The following is a 20569-nucleotide window of genomic DNA, read 5'->3' on the forward strand; positions in this document are numbered from 1 at the left end:
CGCTGTCTGCTCCCAGGTTTGCTCACTGCTCTGCTCTTCCACACCGCTGATTCGAATATTGTTCCTTCTGCTATAGTCCTCCTGGCAGTTGATGCGGTCTTCCATGTCTTTGATCTTGATTTGGGTGGAATTAATATCTTGAGAGAGCTTATCTATTGTAGCTTTGTTGGCAACACGTTCTGCTTCATAAGTTTTGATACTTGTTTTGAGTGAGTCAATTTCTTTTTGACTAAACTCAAGGCTGGCAGTTAGATCTGAGACATTGCCTTCAAGTTTATGTACTCTCTCTGTGAAGCTTTTCACCACTACATCCATGGCATTCTTATATGCCCTCTCCTGCGACTCAAGCAACTTTGTAATAGTAGCTGAATCCATAGTGAGGTGGCGAAAGATGGCAACAGAGTGTGAGATATGCTTCGTGACGTCAAATCAGCACTGCGCATGCGCAGAACTCAGCCAACGGGTCGAGGGGGGGTTTAGAACTGTGATTCATATCTTACTATATATCAGTCAAAGTCCAAACACCCCTACTCTCTCAACTCTCTACAATGTTGGCTGGGTACTTAAGTGACTTGTGTAGGTAGTCAGACGTCAGTAGATGATCTGGTATCCTTACAATGCAGGATTACTTGAGGAGCTCCTTGTTTGTTTTGTAAACACAGCCGCCATGTTGGTGGTAGTCAATGTTGGTTGAAGTAGTAGTAGTAGTAGTAGTAGAAGTAGTAATAGTAGTAGTAGAAGTAGTAATAGTAGTAGTAGAAGTAGTAGTAATAGTAGTAGTAGTAGTAGTAGAAGTAGTAGTAGCCCTGTGTCTCAGGGGGACAAGGCATTCCACTCCCATACCTGCAGACTTAGGAGGCCTCGACTGCGAGGCTACAGTGGTGGAGAGTGGCATAAGAGTAGATAGAGTAGAGGTAGAATGAATTTATAGTTAACAACTAATGTGTATATTATAGAGTATTAGATATGGTTGGATGCCACAGTCATTAGCGGGAGCTGGGGCTAATGACCTCCAAGTAATGGAGCTCCTAATTGACACATCAATAAACATGGGGTGGAGGTAGTAGTAGTAGTAGAAGTAGTAATAGTAGTAGTAGTAGTAGTAGAAGTAGTAATAGTAGTAGTAGTAGTAGTAGTAGTAGAAGTAGTAATAGTAGTAGTAGTAGTAGAAGTAGTAATAGTAGTAGTAGTAGTAGTAGTAGTAGAAGTAGTAATAGTAGTAGTAGTAGAAGTAGTAGTAGCATTAGTAGCATTAGTAGTAGTAGTTGTTGTAGTAGTAGTAGTAGTAGTAGTAGTAGTAGTAGTAGTAGTAGTAGTAGTAGTAGTAGTAGTAGTAGTAGTAGTAGTAGTAGTAGTAGTAGTAGTAGTAGTAGTAGTTGTTGTTGTTGTTGTTGTTGTTGTTGTTGTTGTTGTTGTTGTTGTTGTTGTTGTTGTTGTTGTTGTTGTTGTTGTTGTTGTTGTTGTTGTTGTTGTTGTTGTTGTTGTTGTTGTTGTTGTTGTTGTTGTTGTTGTTGTTGTTGTTGTTGTTGTTGTTGTTGTTGTTGTTGTTGTTGTTGTTGTTGTTGTTGTTGTTGTTGTTGTTGTTGTTGTTGTTGTTGTTGTTGTTGTTGTTGTTGTTGTTGTTGTTGTTGTTGTTGTTGTTGTTGTTGTTGTTGTTGTTGTTGTTGTTGTTGTTGTTGTTGTTGTTGTTGTTGTTGTTGTTGTTGTTGTTGTTGTTGTTGTTGTTGTTGTTGTTGTTGTTGTTGTTGTTGTTGTTGTTGTTGTTGTTGTTGTTGTTGTTGTTGTTGTTGTTGTTGTTGTTGTTGTTGTTGTTGTTGTTGTTGTTGTTGTTGTTGTTGTTGTTGTTGTTGTTGTTGTTGTTGTTGTTGTTGTTGTTGTTGTTGTTGTTGTTGTTGTTGTTGTTGTTGTTGTTGTTGTTGTTGAGCAGTGAAGGAACTAATCAGTGAAAAACTGTGATAAACAAAGAGCACACAAATGATATGGACACTCACTGTGTTGCACTAAGAGTGAGGCAGTGAGGCACACGGACACACAGACACACATCACAGAAAAGGTGACAGAGGCAAGGAGTGTGCATCAGCTGAAAGAAAGGATTATTGTCCCTAAGATTACAATAAATAAATAAACAGAATAATACAATAAATAATAATAAAATAATACAAAATATTACAATAAATAAATAAACAAAATAATAGTAATAATGAAATAGACTCAGGTGGCTGTGTTACCTTGAGATTTGTTGATTAAGTGAAAGGTGGATGAGAGAGAGAGAGAGAGAGAGAGAGAGAGAGAGAGAGAGAGAGAGAGAGAGAGAGAGAGAGAGAGAGAGAGAGAGAGAGAACTATGCAGGAAAAATCAAACACACAAAGAGAAATAAAAATAAATAGGTAAGTACTTGTAATAATGATAATACTTATGTTCAAAATAATAATAATAATAATAATAATAATAATAATAATAATAATAATAATAATATAATGATAACAATAATAATGGTAATAATATTGTAACAGGTGATGGCAGGAGAGTGTGGAGGAAGGAAAGGGAGAGGTTTGGAGGAAATTACAACACGGAAAACCTTTTTATCTCCACCAGTGAGGGAAATTCTCCTGAAAGTCACTCCTCCCTCTCCTCCTCCTTCTCCTCCTCCGCCTCCTCCTTCATCTGATCGGTGTGGGAGCAGCCAGGATGGGCAGGTTAATCCATGAAAAAGTTTGTCTCCACAGATCAAAAAACGCGCGGGCGCCAACAACAGGACCAGCGTCGTAAACACTAACGTAATTATTTCATCCACAGGTTCAGACAAGATCAGAGCTTGTTACTTCAATGCCTGTAGTTTACAAAATAAATTAAATGAGCTGCAAGCTCTTATTTATCTTGAAAACTACGACATCATAGGCGTCACGGAAACGTGGATAAATTCATCAAGTAGGGATTACTTAGCTGAGTACTCGCTCCCTGGCTACACCATTTTTAGCTGCGAGAGAACGTAAACAAAACACTGGGGCCAGACAAGATATCACCCAGGCTTCTTAAAGAAGCAAGAAATGAATTCGTGAAACCGCTTACAATTTTATTCAATAAAACTTTACTAGCGGGTAAAGTTCCCCACAAATGGGAAGTAGCAAATGTCACGCCAATCTTTAAAAAAGGAAATAAATCTCTCCCAGCCAATTACAGGCCGATCAGTCTCACCTCAGTAGTGTGCAAGCTGATGGAAACAAAAATCTGAGATAAAACTGTTAAATATTTAGAAGAAAATAAAATCATAAAGGATTCGCAACACGGTTTCAGAACCAAGCGCTCCTGCTTAACAAACTTATTAGACTTCTTTTATGAAGTATTTAGCTCGTATGACGAGACAAAAGCTGTTGATATTATCTACCTTGATGTCCAGAAAGCTTTCGACACTGTTCCCCATAAGAGACTCATCAGTAAAGTAAAGCTCACGGCATTGCCGGAAACACCTTGAAATGGCTGAGAGACTGGTTCTCTGACAGAAAACAGCGTGTTGTGATAAATGGAAAAGAGTCAGAGTGGTATAAGGTAAATAGCGGTGTTCCTCAAGGCTATGTATTAGGACTAGTACTCTTCATAATGTACATTAATGATATTGATGAAGGGATAAACTGCAAAATAAATAAATTTGCAGACGACAGCAAAATAACAAGTAGAGTAACGTCTGTGTCACAATGGCAGGAACTGCAGTGTGACCTCAATAAACTAACAAGCTGGGCAGAAAAATGGCAGATGAGATTCAATATAGAAAAGTGTAAAATTCTACATATCGGAAGCAACAATGTTCAGGTGAGATATGTAGTGAATAACATGCCACTCTCAAGTGCTGATAAAAAAAAAGATCTTTGTGTCGTTGTGTCAAACGACCTAAAGCTGAGTCAACACTGCACAGAAACCGTAAAGATGGCAAATAAATTTGTAGGGTTCATTGGAAGAACCTTTGAATTTGAATCAGGAAAGGTTATACTTGCCTTATATAACTCACTGGTGCGCCCTCATCTAGAATACTGTGTACAGTTCTGGTCACCATACTACAAAAAAGACATTGAAAAACTAGAAAAGATGCAGCGCAGAGTCACAAAGATGATTCCAAGATTGCGCAATAAGTCGTATGAGGAACGACTGGAAGAACTAAACCTATTTAGTTTAACAAAGCGCAGGATAAGAGGAGACCTAATTGAAGTGTTCAGAATTTTCAAAGGATATAGTAACATTGATGCACATAAATATTTTACCATTGATCATTCTAACCTAACAAGAAATAATGGATTCAAGATTATACCCAAATGTTTTAAATCCCACGAGTCCAAACATTTTTTCTTTAATCGTATAGTAAATATTATTTACTATACGATTAAAGAAAAAATGTTTGGACTCGTGGGATTTAAAACATTTGGGTATAATCTTATAATTTCGGCAGGAAGTTTATTTCATATATTATATGAAATAAACTTCATGCCGAAATTGTGAACAGCAATACTATTGAATCATTCAAAAATAAAATAGACAAATATTTAAAAGCAAATCTCCAACAAGCTCTCTTCTTGTCCGAATAATTACTAAATTCACTAATAAACTCTTATTTTACAGACACCAGTTTTAATATAAATTGTATTAACTTTCAGATAGGCGTATAGAGTTCGCCGTGGCTTGAATAGTAGAACTTCCTTTCATCCTTTCCTATACAGACACCAGTTTTAATATAAATTGTATTAACTTTCAGATAGGCGTATAGAGTTCGCCGTGGCTTGAATAGTAGAACTTCCTTTCATCCTTTCCTATGAAAATTCCATGTCAGTTTTTCCATACTGCATGGTACTTTTCCCAACTATTTCCATGCCAGCGCAAGCTGGAGGGAGTGGTGGGTGGGGAAGAGCCTTCTGCTATGCTGTCCTGTCTCTCTTCCCTGTAGCTAATTAGAAGTATTTACCAAACAGCCTTGCAAGGACCAAAAGGTCTTTTGCTGTTTGGCTTTCCTTTGTATTCCTTTGTATCCCTCCTCCTCCCTCTTGGGTTACCCCAGATGGCAAGATTGAATGGGAGAAGATTGGAGAGTTGCTTGCAGGAGAGAGAGAGAGAGAGAGAGAGAGAGAGAGAGAGAGAGAGAGAGAGAGAGAGAGAGAGAGAGAGAGAGAGAGAGAGAGAGAGAGAGAGAGAGAGAGAGAGAGAGAGAGAGAGAGAGAGAGAGAGAGAGAGAGAGAGAGAGAGAGAGAGAGAGATTGAGATTGAGATTTTAAAGGCCACAAAAATGTACTAGGTATAATTAACTGGACAACATAACAGTGCAAATATGATACATTAGACACAGTCACATACATAACACATGAAAATAGAGAAAATGTACAGTGAAGTCATAAAGCGCATGGTCTATCTTTCTACACACCAGGCTTGCAATCCCACACAGTGCGACACAGGCAAGGCACCACACACACACACACACACACACACACACACACACACACACACACCGCATAGTGTAGTGAGCCGAGCGTCGGCACAATCAAGAACGCGAATCCTGGGCTCGGCGAGGCAAATGGGCGAGCCTCTCAATGTGTAGCCCCAGTTCACCTATCAAGGAAGTAGTTACGGGAGAGAACCTGAGGGGTTGTGACCTCGCTGTCCCTGTGTGTGGTGTGTCAGTGGTCTCGGTCCTACCCAATGGTCGGTCACTATGAGCTCTGAGCTCTTTCCATTGCGGAACGGCTGGCTGGGTGACCAGCAGACGACCGTAGGTGAATCTCACACACACACACACACACACACACACACACACACACACACACACACCACCGTTTACACTTTCAGTCCTGTAGACCCCCACAGAAAGGAAAACACATAATAAAAGATTAATTAAATTAAATCAATTAAAAGATTAGACAAATAAAAGAAGATTAGACATTAAAAGATTAAGCAAATAAAAAAAATAGACAAATAAATAGACAAAATAAAAGAAGTTAGAGAAATTAAAAGATTAGAGAAATAAAAAGATACGACAGTTAAAAAAAGATTAGACAAAAGAAAAAATAGATAATTAAAAGATCAGACAAATTAAAAGAAATTAGATAAAAGAATGTTACTGTACGTAAAGGGTAAGTGCCTCCTCAGTATTCCTCGATAATCATAAGTGAAATGTTCAATAGTTTCCTTATTGCATGTAGACACATGTAATATGCGTATCAGTACTCAGTGCTGAATGAAACCCCAAGCTGATGGTCGTTTGTAGGCGTCACTCAAAGGGTTTTCAGACGTACGATAATTATCATACAAGTACAATAATTTAGCATACTGTAACATAAAAAAAAAATATAGTGCGTGTGATTATACGATAATGTCCAGTTATGTGCAATAATTTATACTTTCTTGAAATAATTCATTTTGGAAGTGACACTGCAGAGTATATTCTACCCCTGAAGAGAGAGAGAGAGAGAGAGAGAGAGAGAGAGAGAGAGAGAGAGAGAGAGAGAGAGAGAGAGAGAGAGAGAGAGAGAGAGAGAGAGAGAGAGAGGGGGGGGGGGAGGTGGGTGTTTGGCTGGAGGAGGGAGGGAGTGAGGGGAGGGACACTACACAGTCAGTTCATGTATTGAGTGGGAGTGGCTGGAGATGGAGTGAGGGGGAGGGGGGGAACACTACACGATCTGTTCCTGTATTTAATGTATGAGGGGGGGAGGCGGGCGCCAGGTGACTGGGGGGATGCTTGATTAACCTTCATCAAGAGTCTGAGACAGGAGGCAGCTCAGTTGCGGGTGTTGTTCTACCTGGCTAAATTCTTATAACCTGGCACATTTCACAGCAAAGAGAATGGCAGATAAACGCAGTGCCGTGAATAGTGAAAGCACAATAAAAACCAAGAAAAAAGCAAGGCGTGAACAAAAGTACAGAGAAGTCTGGGAAAAAGAATTTCCGTCGTTAAGACCATCCAGGAAGGACTCGTGTAAAGCAGTGTATAAAAAAATCTGGTGTTGAAATTACAGCACAGTGAACATCAATAAAGCTTCATGAGAAAAGTGGGAAGCATCACAATATGTGTGCAACATCTAATTCAACAAAAACTATAGCAGAGGCGTTTGTCAGTGCACAAGGGCACTCTAGCAAGGGAGATTCACTTAAAGCTGCTGAAATCAAGTTAACAGCGATGATGGTTGAACATAACACAAGTTTTAGAATGGCTGATCATTCATGTGATGTTATCAAAGAATGTTTTTCTTGACTCAGCCATTCCTAAAGAGGTAAAAATGAAAAGAACAAAGTGTCAAAACATACGTGGTAATGTTATGGCTAAGTGTCATAAGCAGGACCTGGCAGATAAACTGAAGAAAATGGATGAATCTACGGACATTTCAGTATCTCAGAACTTGTGTATAATGGTGCGATATGCAAAAGAAAATGGTGTTGCTAGTAAGTTTTGGGACCTGGTGCCAGTCTTCAGCAGTGATAACACAGAGACTGCAAGTAAAGTTGCTACTAGCAATAGAATTTTTTCAGCCATAATAAAATTATTCAGTGATTTTACAGTGCCAGTTGATAATATGATTCGATTTGGTTCAGATGGCTGTAGCACCATGATGGGCGCAAAAAAAATGTGATAATAGCAGACTTAAGGCTGCTTGCCCAGGTATATACATGATGAAATATATATGTCACTCAGCACACACGTGTGCCTCTGAGGCGTGTAAACAGTTGCCACAGTGCGTTGAGCAGTTAGCATATGACGTGCACAATACACTGAAACATTCTTCCAAACGAATGGCACAGTTATGCGAATTTCAAGAGTTCACTGGAGTAGAAAGGCAGAATTTTATCACCATCACGTACAAGATGGCTCTCCTACAGTGATGTCATCAAGAGGATGCTGGAACAATGGGGTGCTCTGCAGCTCTTTTTCACAGACTTACACAATCAGCAGAGTAAGAGCTATTCACACGCACTAAAGAATGCTTATGAACTATTGCATAGTCCTTTTGTTAGACTATATTATTGCTTCCTTGAATCAGTGTTGCCCAGATTCACCCACTTTAACCTTCATTTTCAAAGTGAGAGTTGTGATAAATGCACGTCATAGTCAAGTTTGTGGTCTGTACAAGGATATACTGTTGACGTTCATGAAGAGAGACAGTGTGATGAAGCAACCGCTCGGTAATAATGAACCAAGAAATGAGCGTGAATGGAATATGCTGAAACAGGTGTACTTAGGAGCTTCTGTGCCTGAAAGAGTAACGAGTACTCCTGATCTGTATAAGGATAGAGACAAAATGACTGAATTCCAGAAGAAATACAGATCTTTCCTTGTCACAGCTGCAGAACAGATCAAGAAGAGACTTGATTTTGAGGACCCAGTTCTCTCAATACTATCTTGGAGCCAGCCTACGTTCTGGGTAAGAAAGAAGTAAGCAAACCTAGTCTTGTTCCTCTGGTAGTTCATGTTCCACACATAATTGGTGCAGATGATGCCACATTGCAGCAACTGGATGAAGAATGGAGGAAGCTTGAGTTCGAAGATCTCCCAGAAAACATCATGAGTGGGGGCAAGGAAATGGAAAATTAAAAGATAAAGCTCCTGATTTGTTTTGGGGTGAGATAAGGCTGATTCTGGATAGCGAGGGATGTTCAAAATACAAGCGCGTGTCTGACTTTGCACTAGCATGCCTTTCATTGCCCCATGCAAATGCGGATTGCGAAAGATGTTTCTCAGACATAAATAGAATGAAAACTAAAGACAGAAAAACTGAAAACAGAATCAGTAAGAGACATTCTTTTAGCAAAACAATCTGTAACAAGCAAATGAAACCGTAACTGCACCTCATCCCAGCCATCGACGAGCATGATAAGGAGCATCACTTCCCAAGCACAATATTCAACTGGTGTAGAAAGTGACCCAAACTATCCAGAAATCCACGGTGATTCAGCCATCGACCTATAAAATGGTGAGTATACAATAGCCTCTCGTAACAGGCAGTGCTTTTCAGAACCTATATCAAATGCCTAACAAAAACTTATTGGTGTCTAGTGTTCCAGTGGTATATTTTGTGATATTGTGCAGAACTGACAAAAAGTAGACAGGTGAATGTTGGTGTACGATAATCTAGTTCAAAATACGATAATTTTTGACGGATGTGTACGATAATTTCGGCACAGAAATCTGGGAACGCTGGTCACTCACACCCAAGTTGCGTTCATACAAAGATGGGCAGGAAGGCGACCGAGGTAAATACTTTAATTTTGTAGTAAGAACTGATTGTAAAAGTGTGAAGTTGATTGCATGTGCTGTTAATGAATACTGTAATATGTTGAAAGTGTTTGATATCAGTATATAATGTTATTGTATAAGAAATTGAGACCGAGAACTTGTTCGCAATTCTTACGGTCATGCCTACCTCATCAATAAATGTCAGTGAGAGAGAGAGAGAGAGAGAGAGAGAGAGAGAGAGAGAGAGAGAGAGAGAGAGAGAGAGAGAGAGAGAGAGAGAGAGAGAGAGAGAGAGAGAGAGAGAGAGAGAGAGAGAGAGAGAGAGAGTTGCCTTATCTTGACCCTACGATGATGGGTGTGATCAGTAAAACAGATCATCTGAGTGCTAATGAAGACCTGCCGGTGCAGCTACAAAGATTAGATAAAAAAAAAAAAAAAAACTAGACAAATTAAAAGATTAGACAAACTTTGAAACTTGTGTAGAATCTAGAACTTCTAGTGTTTTTTTTTTTTTTGGTAACGTTGTTCTATTTCTCCATATAGAGTGCTATTCATGCATTTAAGCGTTTTCGTACCGAAGAAGCTCAAAACACTAATAATACACGTTTTTCGTAAACTCTTTTCGATTCCACATATAAAGCACTTTGCCTGCATCTTTGCGTTTTTCTACTTAACAAGCTCAAAAACACTTAAAAACATGTGTAAGAAGTTGAAGTGGGCGCGCCTGCGAGAGGCTCACAGACTAGTCAGCGAGTCCCGCCAAAACGAGTCTTAAGGCCCTGAAGGTTTGTTGTTGTGGGGATTTTGGCGGGAGAGGCGAGCGAGAGAGAGACAGGGTGCAGAGTAGTGGTGGATTTGCCATTTGATTTGCAGGTATGTTATTGGGATTTGTTGTATTCTTTCATGGTGAAACAGTGTACATTGGGGGACATTATTGGGAGATAGGGTGGTGATTTGTACGCTTGGTTGGCAGGAGTTTGGTCTTGGCAGTGTGCTGTGGGACGTCAGTGAGGTGGCACCGTAGCAGATACTGTGAACTAAGGAGGCTGCAGTGAGGAACTTGCTGTCCCTGGCTGCTATGGTGTTAGTACCGCCGTGCATGGAGGAAGAGCTGCAGTACTTCAGGGTAGTGGTAGTGGCGTACCTTCAGCGCGTTGGGTCGGTGTGCGGTTGGGCCTATAGGGTGTGAGGGTCCTGGGGGTACTGGTTAGGGTGGGACAGTGTCAGTGGCATATAACATTTCTTGTGTTGGTGCGTGAAGTGTTTATTTCTCCTGTTTATTTGTATGTGGATTTACCCATTTTCTCATGGGATCAGGTATTTTGGAGTGCCAGCAGTGTGGCCTCTAAGAGTGTTAAGCACTCATATTTTATTTGTGTTTTCTTTATTATGTATTCATTTGTGTTTTCTTTATTATGTACTCAACCATTAAATTTTTAAATTGTGGCCCGGGTTTCTGTGAACCTAAGCAGGAGGTTTAAATTAATCAATGGGTTCTTGTGGTGAGTGCTTGGTGAGCCTAATTAAGGTAGGTTAACTGTGCCCTAGTTTTGCACTCATTACACATGTTTTTTTTTTTTGTAATGTTATTTTGTTTCTCCATAAAAAGTGTTTTACAGGCGTTTTATCTTTTGTACGTAATAAGTTCAAAATACTCAAAAGTTATGTTTTTCGTAATGTTGTTTTGTATTCCCATATAGGTTGATTTCCATGTTTTTTTTTTTTTTCTGTGTGTGTGTTTTGGTGCCTATTACGCTCAAAAACATTCAAAAGATATCTATCGTAATATCATTTCGTTACCCCATATATGGGGATTTCCAAGTATTTCAGCTTTTTCATACCTATTATTGTTAAAAGCACTCAAAATACACGTTTTGGGTATTGTTGATCTGTTTCTCGATATAGAGTGCTATTTCAACGTTTTATGATTTTGCTTTGTAAGAAGGTGAAAAACTCGTAATACGCGTTTCTCGTAATATAATTTTCTTTTCCATATAAAGAACTCTGCGTGGATTTTGGCGTTTTTCTATGTAACAAACTCAAAAACTCTCAAAATACTTGTTTTTTTTTTTGTAGTTATTCTTTTTTTTTTTTACATAAATTGTTTATAATTCTTTTTTTTTTTTCTTGGTAATGTTATATTGTTTCTTGCATGTGTTTTAGGGTTTTGGTATGTAAGCTGAAAAACACTCAAAACACAAGTTTTTGGTGATGGTTTGTATCCCCATATAGAATGCTTTCTATGTTTTTTTTCAGCGTTTTGCTGCCTAGCATATATAAAAAAAGAAAAAAAAAAATATATATATATATATATATATATTTTTTTATGTAGGAAGGATACTGGCCAAGGGCAACAAAAATCTAATAAAGAAAAATGCCCACTGAAATGCCAGTCCCATAAAAAGGTCAAAACAGTGGTCAAAAATTGGTGGATAAGTGTCTTGAAACCTCCCTCTTGAAGGAATTCAAGTCGTAGGAAGGTGGAAATACAGAAGCAGGCAGGGAGTTCCAGAGTTTACCAAAGAAAGGGATGAATGATTGAGAATACTGGTTAACTCTTGCGTTAGAGAGGTGGACAGAATAGGGGTGAGAGAAAGAAGAAAGTCTTGTGCAGCGAGGCCGCGGAAGAAGGGGAGGCATGCAGTTAGCAAGATCAGAAGAGCAGTTAGCATGAAAATAGCGGTAGAAGACAGCTAGATATGCAACATTGCGGCGGTGAGAGAGAGGCTGAAGACAGTCAGTTAGAGGAGAGGAGTTGATGAGACGAAAAGCTTTTGATTCCACCCTGTCTAGAAGAGCAGTATGAGTGGAACCCCCCCAGACATGTGAAGCATACTCCATACATGGACGGATAAGGCCCTTGTACAGAGTTAGCAGCTGGGGGGGTGAGAAAAACTGGCGGAGACGTCTCAGAACACCTAACTTCATAGAAGCTGTTTTAGCTAGAGATGAGATGTGAAGTTTCCAGTTCAGATTATAAGTAAAGGACAGACCGAGGATGTTCAGTGTAGAAGAGGGGGACAGTTGAGTGTCATTGAAGAAGAGGGGATAGTTGTCTGGAAGGTTGTGTCGAGTTGATAGATAGAGGAATTGAGTTTTTGAGGCATTGAACAATACCAAGTTTGCTCTGCCCCAATTAGAAATTTTAGAAAGATCAGAAGTCAGGCGTTCTGTGGCTTCCCTGCGTGATATGTTTACCTCCTGAAGGGTTGGACGTCTATGAAAAGACGTGGAAAAGTGCAGGGTGGTATCATCAGCGTAGGAGTGGATAGGACAAGAAGTTTGGTTTAGAAGATCATTAATGAATAATAAGAAGAGAGTGGGTGACAGGACAGAACCCTGAGGAACACCACTGTTAATAGATTTAGGAGAAGAACAGTGACCGTCTACCACAGCAGCAATAGAACGGTCAGAAAGGAAACTGAGATGAAGTTACAGAGAGAAGGATAGAAACCGTAGGAGGGTAGTTTGGAAATCAAAGCTTTGTGCCAGACTCTATCAAAGGCTTTTGATATGTCCAAGGCAACAACAAAAGTTTCACCAAAGTCTCTAAAAGAGGATGACCAAGACTCAGTAAGGAAAGCCAGAAGATCACCAGTAGAGCGGCCTTGACGGAACCCATACTGGCGATCAGATAGAAGGTTGTGAAGTGATAGATGTTTAAGAATCTTCCTGTTGAGGATAGATTCAAAAACTTTAGATAAGCAGGAAATTAAAGCAATAGGACGGTAGTTTGAGGGATTAGAGCGGTCACCCTTTTTAGGAACAGGTTGAATGTAGCCAAACTTCCAGCAAGAAGGAAAGGTAGATGTTGACAGACAGAGCTGAAAGAGTTTGACTAGGCAAGGTGCAAGCACGGAGGCACAGTTTCGGAGAACAATAGGAGGGACCCCATCAGGTCCATAAGCCTTCCGAGGGTTTAGGCCAGCGAGGGCATGGAAAACATCATTACGAAGAATTTTAATACGTGGCATGAAGTAGTCAGAGGGTGGAGGAGAGGGAGGAACAAGCCCAGAATCGTCCAAGGTAGAGTTTTTAGCAAAGGTCTGAGCAAAGAGTTCAGCTTTAGAAATAGATGTGATAGCAGTGGTGCCATCTGGTTGAAGTAGAGGAGGGAAAGAAGAAGAAGCAAAGTTATTGGAGATATTTTTGGCTAGATGCCAGAAATCACGAGGGGAGTTAGATCTTCAAAGGTTTTGACATTTTCTGTTAATGAAGGAGTTTTTCGCTAGTTGGAGAACAGACTTGAAATGGTTCCGGGCAGAAATATAAACTGCATGAGATTCTGGTGATGGAAGGTTTAAGTACATTTTGTGGGCCACCTCTCTATCATGTATAGCACGAGAACAAGCTGTGTTAAACCAAGGTTTAGAAGGTTTAGGACGAGAAAAAGAGTGAGGAATGTACGCCTCCATGCCAGACACTATCACCTCTGTTATGCGCTCAGCACACAAAGACGGGTTTCTGACACAGAAGCAGTAGTCATTCCAAGGAAAATCAGCAAAATACCTCCTCAGGTCCCCCCAACTAGCAGAGGCAAAACGCCAGAGGCACCTTCGCTTAGGGGGATCCTGAGGAGGGATTGGAGTGATAGGACAAGATAAAGATATGAGATTGTGATCGGAGCCCAACGAAGAAGAAAGGGTGACAGTATAAGGAGAAGGATTAGAGGTCAGGAAAAGGTCAAGAATGTTGGGCGTATCTCCAAGACGGTCAGGAATACGAGTAGGGTGTTGCACCAATTGCTCTAGGTCATGGAGGATAGCAAAGTTGTAGGCTAGTTCACCAGGATGGTCAGTGAAGGGAGAGGAAAGCCAAAGCTGGTGGTGAACATTGAAGTCTCCAAGAATGGAGATCTCTGCAAAAGGGAAGAGGGTCAGAATGTACTCCACTTTGGAAGTTAAGTAGTCAAAGAATTTCTTATAGTCAGAGGAGTTAGGAGAGAGGTATACAGCACAGATAAATTTAGTATCAGAGTGACTCTAGTCGTAGCCAGATGGTGGAAAACTCGGAAGATTCAAGAGCGTGGGCACGAGAGCAGGTTAAGTCATTGCGCACATAAACGCAGCATCCAGCTTTGGATCGAAAATGAGGATAGAGAAAGTAGGAGGGAACAGAAAAGGGGCTACTGTCAGTTGCCTCAGACACATGAGTTTCAGTGAGGAAAAGAAGATGAAATATAATAAAATAAAATAAAAATAAAAATATGAATTTGCGTTTCTTGTAATGTCATTTCGTTTCCACACATAAGAGGCTTTGCAAGCATTTTGACGTTTTGATATCTAAAAATGTGAAAGACACTCAAAATGCACGTTTTTGGTAATGATCTGTTTCTCCAAATAGAATACTATTAACGTGTTTTTTGCATTTTGGTACCTAAGAAGCTCGAAAACATTAATAATACACGTATCTCGTAATGTCTTTTCGTTTCCCCATGTAGGCATGCATGCATTTATGTGTTTTTCTACGTTACAAGCTAGAAAACACTCAAAATACATATATTTGTTAATGTCATTTGGATTCTCCTTAAAGCGAGTTTTGCATGCGTTTTATGCGTTTTGCAAAGCTTTTTCGCGATTTGGTACCTAAGAAGATTAAAAACACTCTTAATACACAAGATTAAAAACACTCTTAATACACGTTTCTCGTAATTTTCTTTCGTTCTCCCATATAGGATATTTTACATGCATGTTGGTGTTTTTGCACGTAACAAATTCAAAAACACTCAAAATACTTCTTTTTTGTAATGTTATTCTGCTTCTCCATTAAGGGTGTTTTGCATGCGCTTAAGCGTTTTGGTACGTAACTAGCTTAAAAATAATAGAAAGAGACGTTTTTGGTAATGTTGTTTTGTTTTCCCATACAGGTTACATTCAATGTTTCTCATAATTTTAGTGGCTAACACGCCAATAAACACTCGAAGGACATGGTTATGGAAATATCGTTTCGTTTCACCATAGCGGGTGATTTGCATGCATTTTGCTGTATTGGTAGTAACAGTATGAAAAGCATTCAAAGCACACATGTTGTTGTTTCTCCATATACAATGCCATTCATGCGTTTTACCGTTTTTGTAGCTGAGAAACTCTAAAGCACTGAAAATTCGCCTGTCGTGATATTCTTATTTCCCCATATCGTATACTTTCCATACATTTTGGTGGTTATGAACGTAACAAGTTGAAAACTCTCAAAATACACGTTTTAGGAAAACTTATTCTTGTTTCTCTATAAAAGATGTTTTGCATGCGTTTTAGAGTTTTGGTACGTAAATAACAAAAAAAAAAAAAAACTCAAAAGACACGTTTTTTATAACTATTTTTCCCCATATAGTGTCCTTTTCATGCTTTTTTTAACGTTTTAGTTCCTAACACGCCCATAGAGACTCAAAAGACATGTTTCTGGAAATGTCGTTTCGTTTCAAAATACACGCTTTAAAAAATACTAAAAAGGCATGTTTCTGGATATGGGATAATGTTCTTCCGTTACCCCACATAGGGTATTTTCCATGCATTTTGCCATTTATTTGCGTAACAAGAATAAAATCTCTCAAAATACTTCTCTTTGATAATTTTATTCTTGCTCCATAAAAAGTGTTTTTGCATGCACTGTAGGGTTTGGTACGTAAGAAACTCAAAACACTCAAAAGACACGTTTTTCGTAATGTCTGATTTTTCCCATATTGTGTTTTGGTGCCTAAGATGCTCATAAACATTCAAAACACAAGCTTTTGGAAATGATCGTTTCCGAGTAAAAGTTCCCTTACATGCATTTAGGCATTTTGGTACCTAGCAATTAAAAAAAAAAAAAAAAAGAAAAGAAAAAAATCAATATACACGTTTATGGTAACGTTGTTCCATCTCTCCATACAGAGTGCTAGGTTTTTGCGTTTTGGTACCTAAGAAGCTCAAAAACATTTATGATAAATGTTTCTTATAATGTCTTCGTTATTCCATACAGGGTACTTTGAACGGATTTTGGCGTTTTTGTACCTAACAGTGTGAACAACACTCAAAATACACATTTGTTCTTGTTCTCTCTGCGGTGTTGGTGGTGAGAATGAAGTTGTCTGCCCTCTGCGTGCCTTATATGCTGCCTGCACGGGATCAGAACGAACTACGCACTATGGGCGGAGCCGCTGATTGGCTGCTTTGTCGCGTGAGCCACAAGGTTGCCGCTTCGTTTTTCTTTCTTGATTTCTTCATGTTTGGTAGGGCTTGAAGGTCTTCTGACTGAGTGTTTAACTTCAGATTATTTTCTTTTATGTGGAGGGCTTCTAATATGCTTAGGCGTCGTCCATCGTTGCATCCATCGATTATTTCTGTGAAATGATCGATGGATGCGTCTTAGCGTTTTGGTACGTAAGACGATCGAAAGTACTCATAATACCCATTTTTAGTAATGTTCTTTCGTTACCCTATATAGGGTACTTTCCATGCATTTTGTCGTTTTTTATACATAACAAACTCAAAAATACTCATAATACTTGTTTTTCGTAATGTTATTCTTTCTTCATAAAAAGTGTTTCCTATGCGTTTTAGCGTTTTAGTACGTAAGAAGCTAGAAACACTCAATATATACGTTTTGTGTAATGTTGTTTGGTATTCCCATATAGGGTGATTTCCATGCATTTTACCGTTTTGGTGCATAACATGCTTATAAACACTCCAAAGACATGTTTCTTGAAATATCATTTCTTTTCCCAATATAGGGTGCTTTGCATGCATTTTGGCAGTTTGGTACCTAACAATGAAAAAAAAAAAAACACTCAAAATACACATTTTTAGTAATGTTGTCCTTTCTCCATATATAATGCTATTGAAGCGTTTTTGCGTTTTGGACACTAAGCTCAAAAACACTCATAACACACTTTTCTCTTAATGTCTTTTCGTTATTAAATATCGGATATTTTACATGAATGTACGCATTTTCGTACATAATACTATGAATATCACTCATAACACACGTTTATGGTTGTGTTGCTCTTTTTCTATGTATAGAGAGCTATTGAGCGTTTTGCTACTTAAGAGGGTCAATAACATCCATAATACACGTTTCTGGTAATATTGTTATGTTCACCATATAGGGTACATTGCATGGATTTTGCTGTTTCTGTACCTAACGAGCTCAAAAACACTCAAAATACACTTTTTTTGTAATATTATTCTGTTTCTTCTTAATGGTAATGTTATTCTGTTTCTTCTTAATGTTTCTTCTTAATTGTATGAATCTTAGCGTTTTGGTACGTAAGAAGCTCAAAACACAAAAGACACCTTTTTGGTAATGTTGTTTTGTATCGAAAATATGGAACTTATGCATTTTAGCGTTTTGGTGCATAAATCGCTCAAAAACACTAAAAAGACTCGTTTCTGGTAATGTCGCTTCATTTCCTTATGTAGAGTGCTTCGCATGCATTTTACCGTTTTGGTACCTAACAATATAAAAACAGTCAAAATGCACGTTTTTTTATAATGCTGTTCTGTTTTTCCATATAGAGAGCTATTCAACGCGTTTTCGTGTTTTGGTACCTAACAAGCTCAAAAACACTCTTAATACACGTTTCTCGTAATGCTCTTTCATTAGGTACTATGGTAAAATAATTTCGTTTCCCCTATTGGGTAATTTCCATGCATTTTGGCGTCATAGTCAAAAACACTCAAATTACACATTTTTGGTAATGTTATTATGTTTCTTTATATAGGGTATTTTCGATGCGTTTTAGCGCTTTAGTACGTAATAAGCCCAAAACCACACAAATGACACGTGTTTAGTAATGTTATTATATGTTTCATTATATGGTGTTTTCCATGGCTTTTTGTATCTTTGCGCATAAAACGCATCAAAACCCACAAAAGACACGTTTTTCTTAATGTCGTTTCGTTTCCATATATAGAAAAAATTACATGCTTTTTTGGTATTTTATTACCTAACAAGTTTAAAAACAGTTATAATACATGTTTTTGATCATGCCATACTGTATCTTCATATAAGGTGAAAATACAATAAACACATTTTTGGTAATGTTATTTTGTTTCTCCACATATAGTTCTATTAAAACGTTTTAGCATTTTTAGTAATTAAGAAGCTTTAAAATACTCATAATTCACGTTTCTGGTAATTTTGTTTCTTTTTCCCCATATAGAGTACTTTACATGCATTTTGACTTTTTTGGTATTTCACTCGGTCAAAAATCCTCAAATGATATGGCTTTGATGATTTTAATATTTTCTTCATATACGGTGTTTTTTTTTTTTTTTTAAGCATTTTAGCGTTTTGGTACATAAGAATCTGAAAAACAGTCTGGTAATGTTATTTATTTTTTAATATAGGATGCTTTCTATGTTTTTTTTTAGCGTCTTTGTACATAAAAAAAAAAAAAACACTTCAAAGACACGCTTTTGGTAATGTTTAGTTATCATGCAATTTGGCGTTTTGGTAATTAAAAATCTTAAAAAACAGTCATAATAAACATTTCTGGTGATCTTGTTCTATATCTTCATATAAGGTTCTTTGTCTGCATTTTGTCGTTTTGTTATTTAACAAAATAGAAACGGTAAAAATTAATTTTATGCTGCTATTACATATTGATTGGTTTTAGCGTTTTGGTAGCAACGAAGTTCAAAAACACTTATAAGAAACCTTTCCAGTGATATCGTTTTGTTTCCTCGTATAGGGGTAATTTACATGAATTCTGGCATTTTGGTTCATCATGATTTTATGAACGCTCAAATTACACATTTTTGTTATAATTATTGCTTCTTTATATAGGGTGTTTTGCATGCATTTTTGTGTTTTTGTACGTAAGAATCTCAAAAACAATGAAATGGCAATTGTTCGGAAATATTATTTTGTTTTCCAAAATAGGGTGCTTTCTATACTTTTTAGCGTCTCTGTGCATAAAACGCTCAAAAATACTGAAAACAAACGTTTATGGTATTGTTTCGTTTCCCTATATATGGTGGTTTCCATGCATTTTGGCATGCTGGTAACTAACAATCTTTAAAAAGCCATAATACACGTTTCTGGTGATATTGTTCTTTTGTTGTCATAGGTAATGTGAAGCTTACAAAGCATATTTTGCTGTGCCAGTTGTGAACCAAGACAAGACCAGGGCACCTCATTTTACTTGTGAGCATTGTGAGAGAACATTAGAGGGCAAAATAGCTGTTATTTTTTCAAGATTAATATTCAATAAAAAATTAAGAAAAAATAAAAATAAGTTTAACAAACTTATACTGCTGTTCTTTTACAAGGTGGTATAGAGGGGAAAAGAGAACCATGAAATTTGCTATACCTAGAATATAGCGTGAACCTACTGATCACTCAAGTGACCGCTTTTTTCTGCATGGTGGATCCTTCCAAACGCCGATCTGGGAAAAATGCACCTGTCTGTTCATCCAGACATTCTATCCATTCCATTGCACCAGTACCACATAGTGCTGATCTGCTGATCCTCCAGAAAGAAATCAACTATCAAAAGAAAGCAGCAAGTCAGAAGATGAGCCAAACAGAGAGGAAGACTGTGAATTCACAGATACAGTTGTAGTTGGAAGGAATCCTTACTACCCAAATCAAAGAGACCTCAGTGATATCATCAGAGATCTTGGTTTGACAAAGTCAAATGGTGAGCTTTTGATTTCAAGGCTGAAGGAATGGGACTTACTTGATGAAAGTGTGCAAGTGACCAGCCAAAGAAAACGTACTTGATGGTCCATATCCTAGATTTTCATCTCGACAGCTTCAAGAGAATAAGGGAGCATATTCAGAGGAACAAGGGGAGTCCCTCCACCAAGATATAACGAACTTTGAACAGAGATATCAGGGATCCTTCAATGAAAAACATGATGGGAGACTACATTTAGGGGCTCATACATGAAAGTTATTTGTTGTATTCAAGCAAATCAAGAAGAAAAAAAAAGTTTTCAAATTAATTTTGGTGTCATTTGAATTTTTTTCTTTCCAAAAAAGGTAAGAATGGTGAAATTTAGCTATTTTGGGGCAAACATCATTCTAAAAACCACAAAAACTTGGTTTGACAGGAATAATTGACATTTTCTATTGTTTTGAAATGAAAAGAGAAAATAGACAAAAAATCGTGTTAGAGAGTGATAATACACATTTCTGGTAATACCTTTTCGTTTCCTCATATCGGTTACTTTGTATGTATTTTGATGTTTTGGTACTTCACACGCTTAAAATCAATGAAAAATTACTTTTCTAATAATGTCGTTTCATTTTAATATATAGGATGGTTTTCATTCATTTTTGCGTTTTGGTACCTAACAAGCTTAAAAAGAGTCAAATTACATTGGTCATGGTGTACTGTTTCTTCATACCTTACAAGGTACCTAACAAGGTAAACAAAACAAA

The 20569-nt window shown here is 38.0% G+C and overlaps 1 long non-coding RNA gene across 1 annotated transcript; it reads left to right on the forward strand.

Annotated features, from left to right (window-relative positions):
• The first annotated feature begins 9972 nt into the window (after window positions 1-9972).
• On the forward strand, window positions 9973-10646 carry LOC135092585 (uncharacterized). Its single transcript, XR_010262932.1, has 2 exons — window positions 9973-10075; window positions 10176-10646. It is a non-coding gene; the product is annotated as an uncharacterized LOC135092585 (long non-coding RNA).
• Window positions 10647-20569: the final 9923 nt, after the last annotated feature.

Source organism: Scylla paramamosain, chromosome 40 (genome assembly GCF_035594125.1).
Source record: "Scylla paramamosain isolate STU-SP2022 chromosome 40, ASM3559412v1, whole genome shotgun sequence".
Taxonomy (NCBI): Eukaryota; Metazoa; Arthropoda; class Malacostraca; order Decapoda; family Portunidae; genus Scylla; species Scylla paramamosain.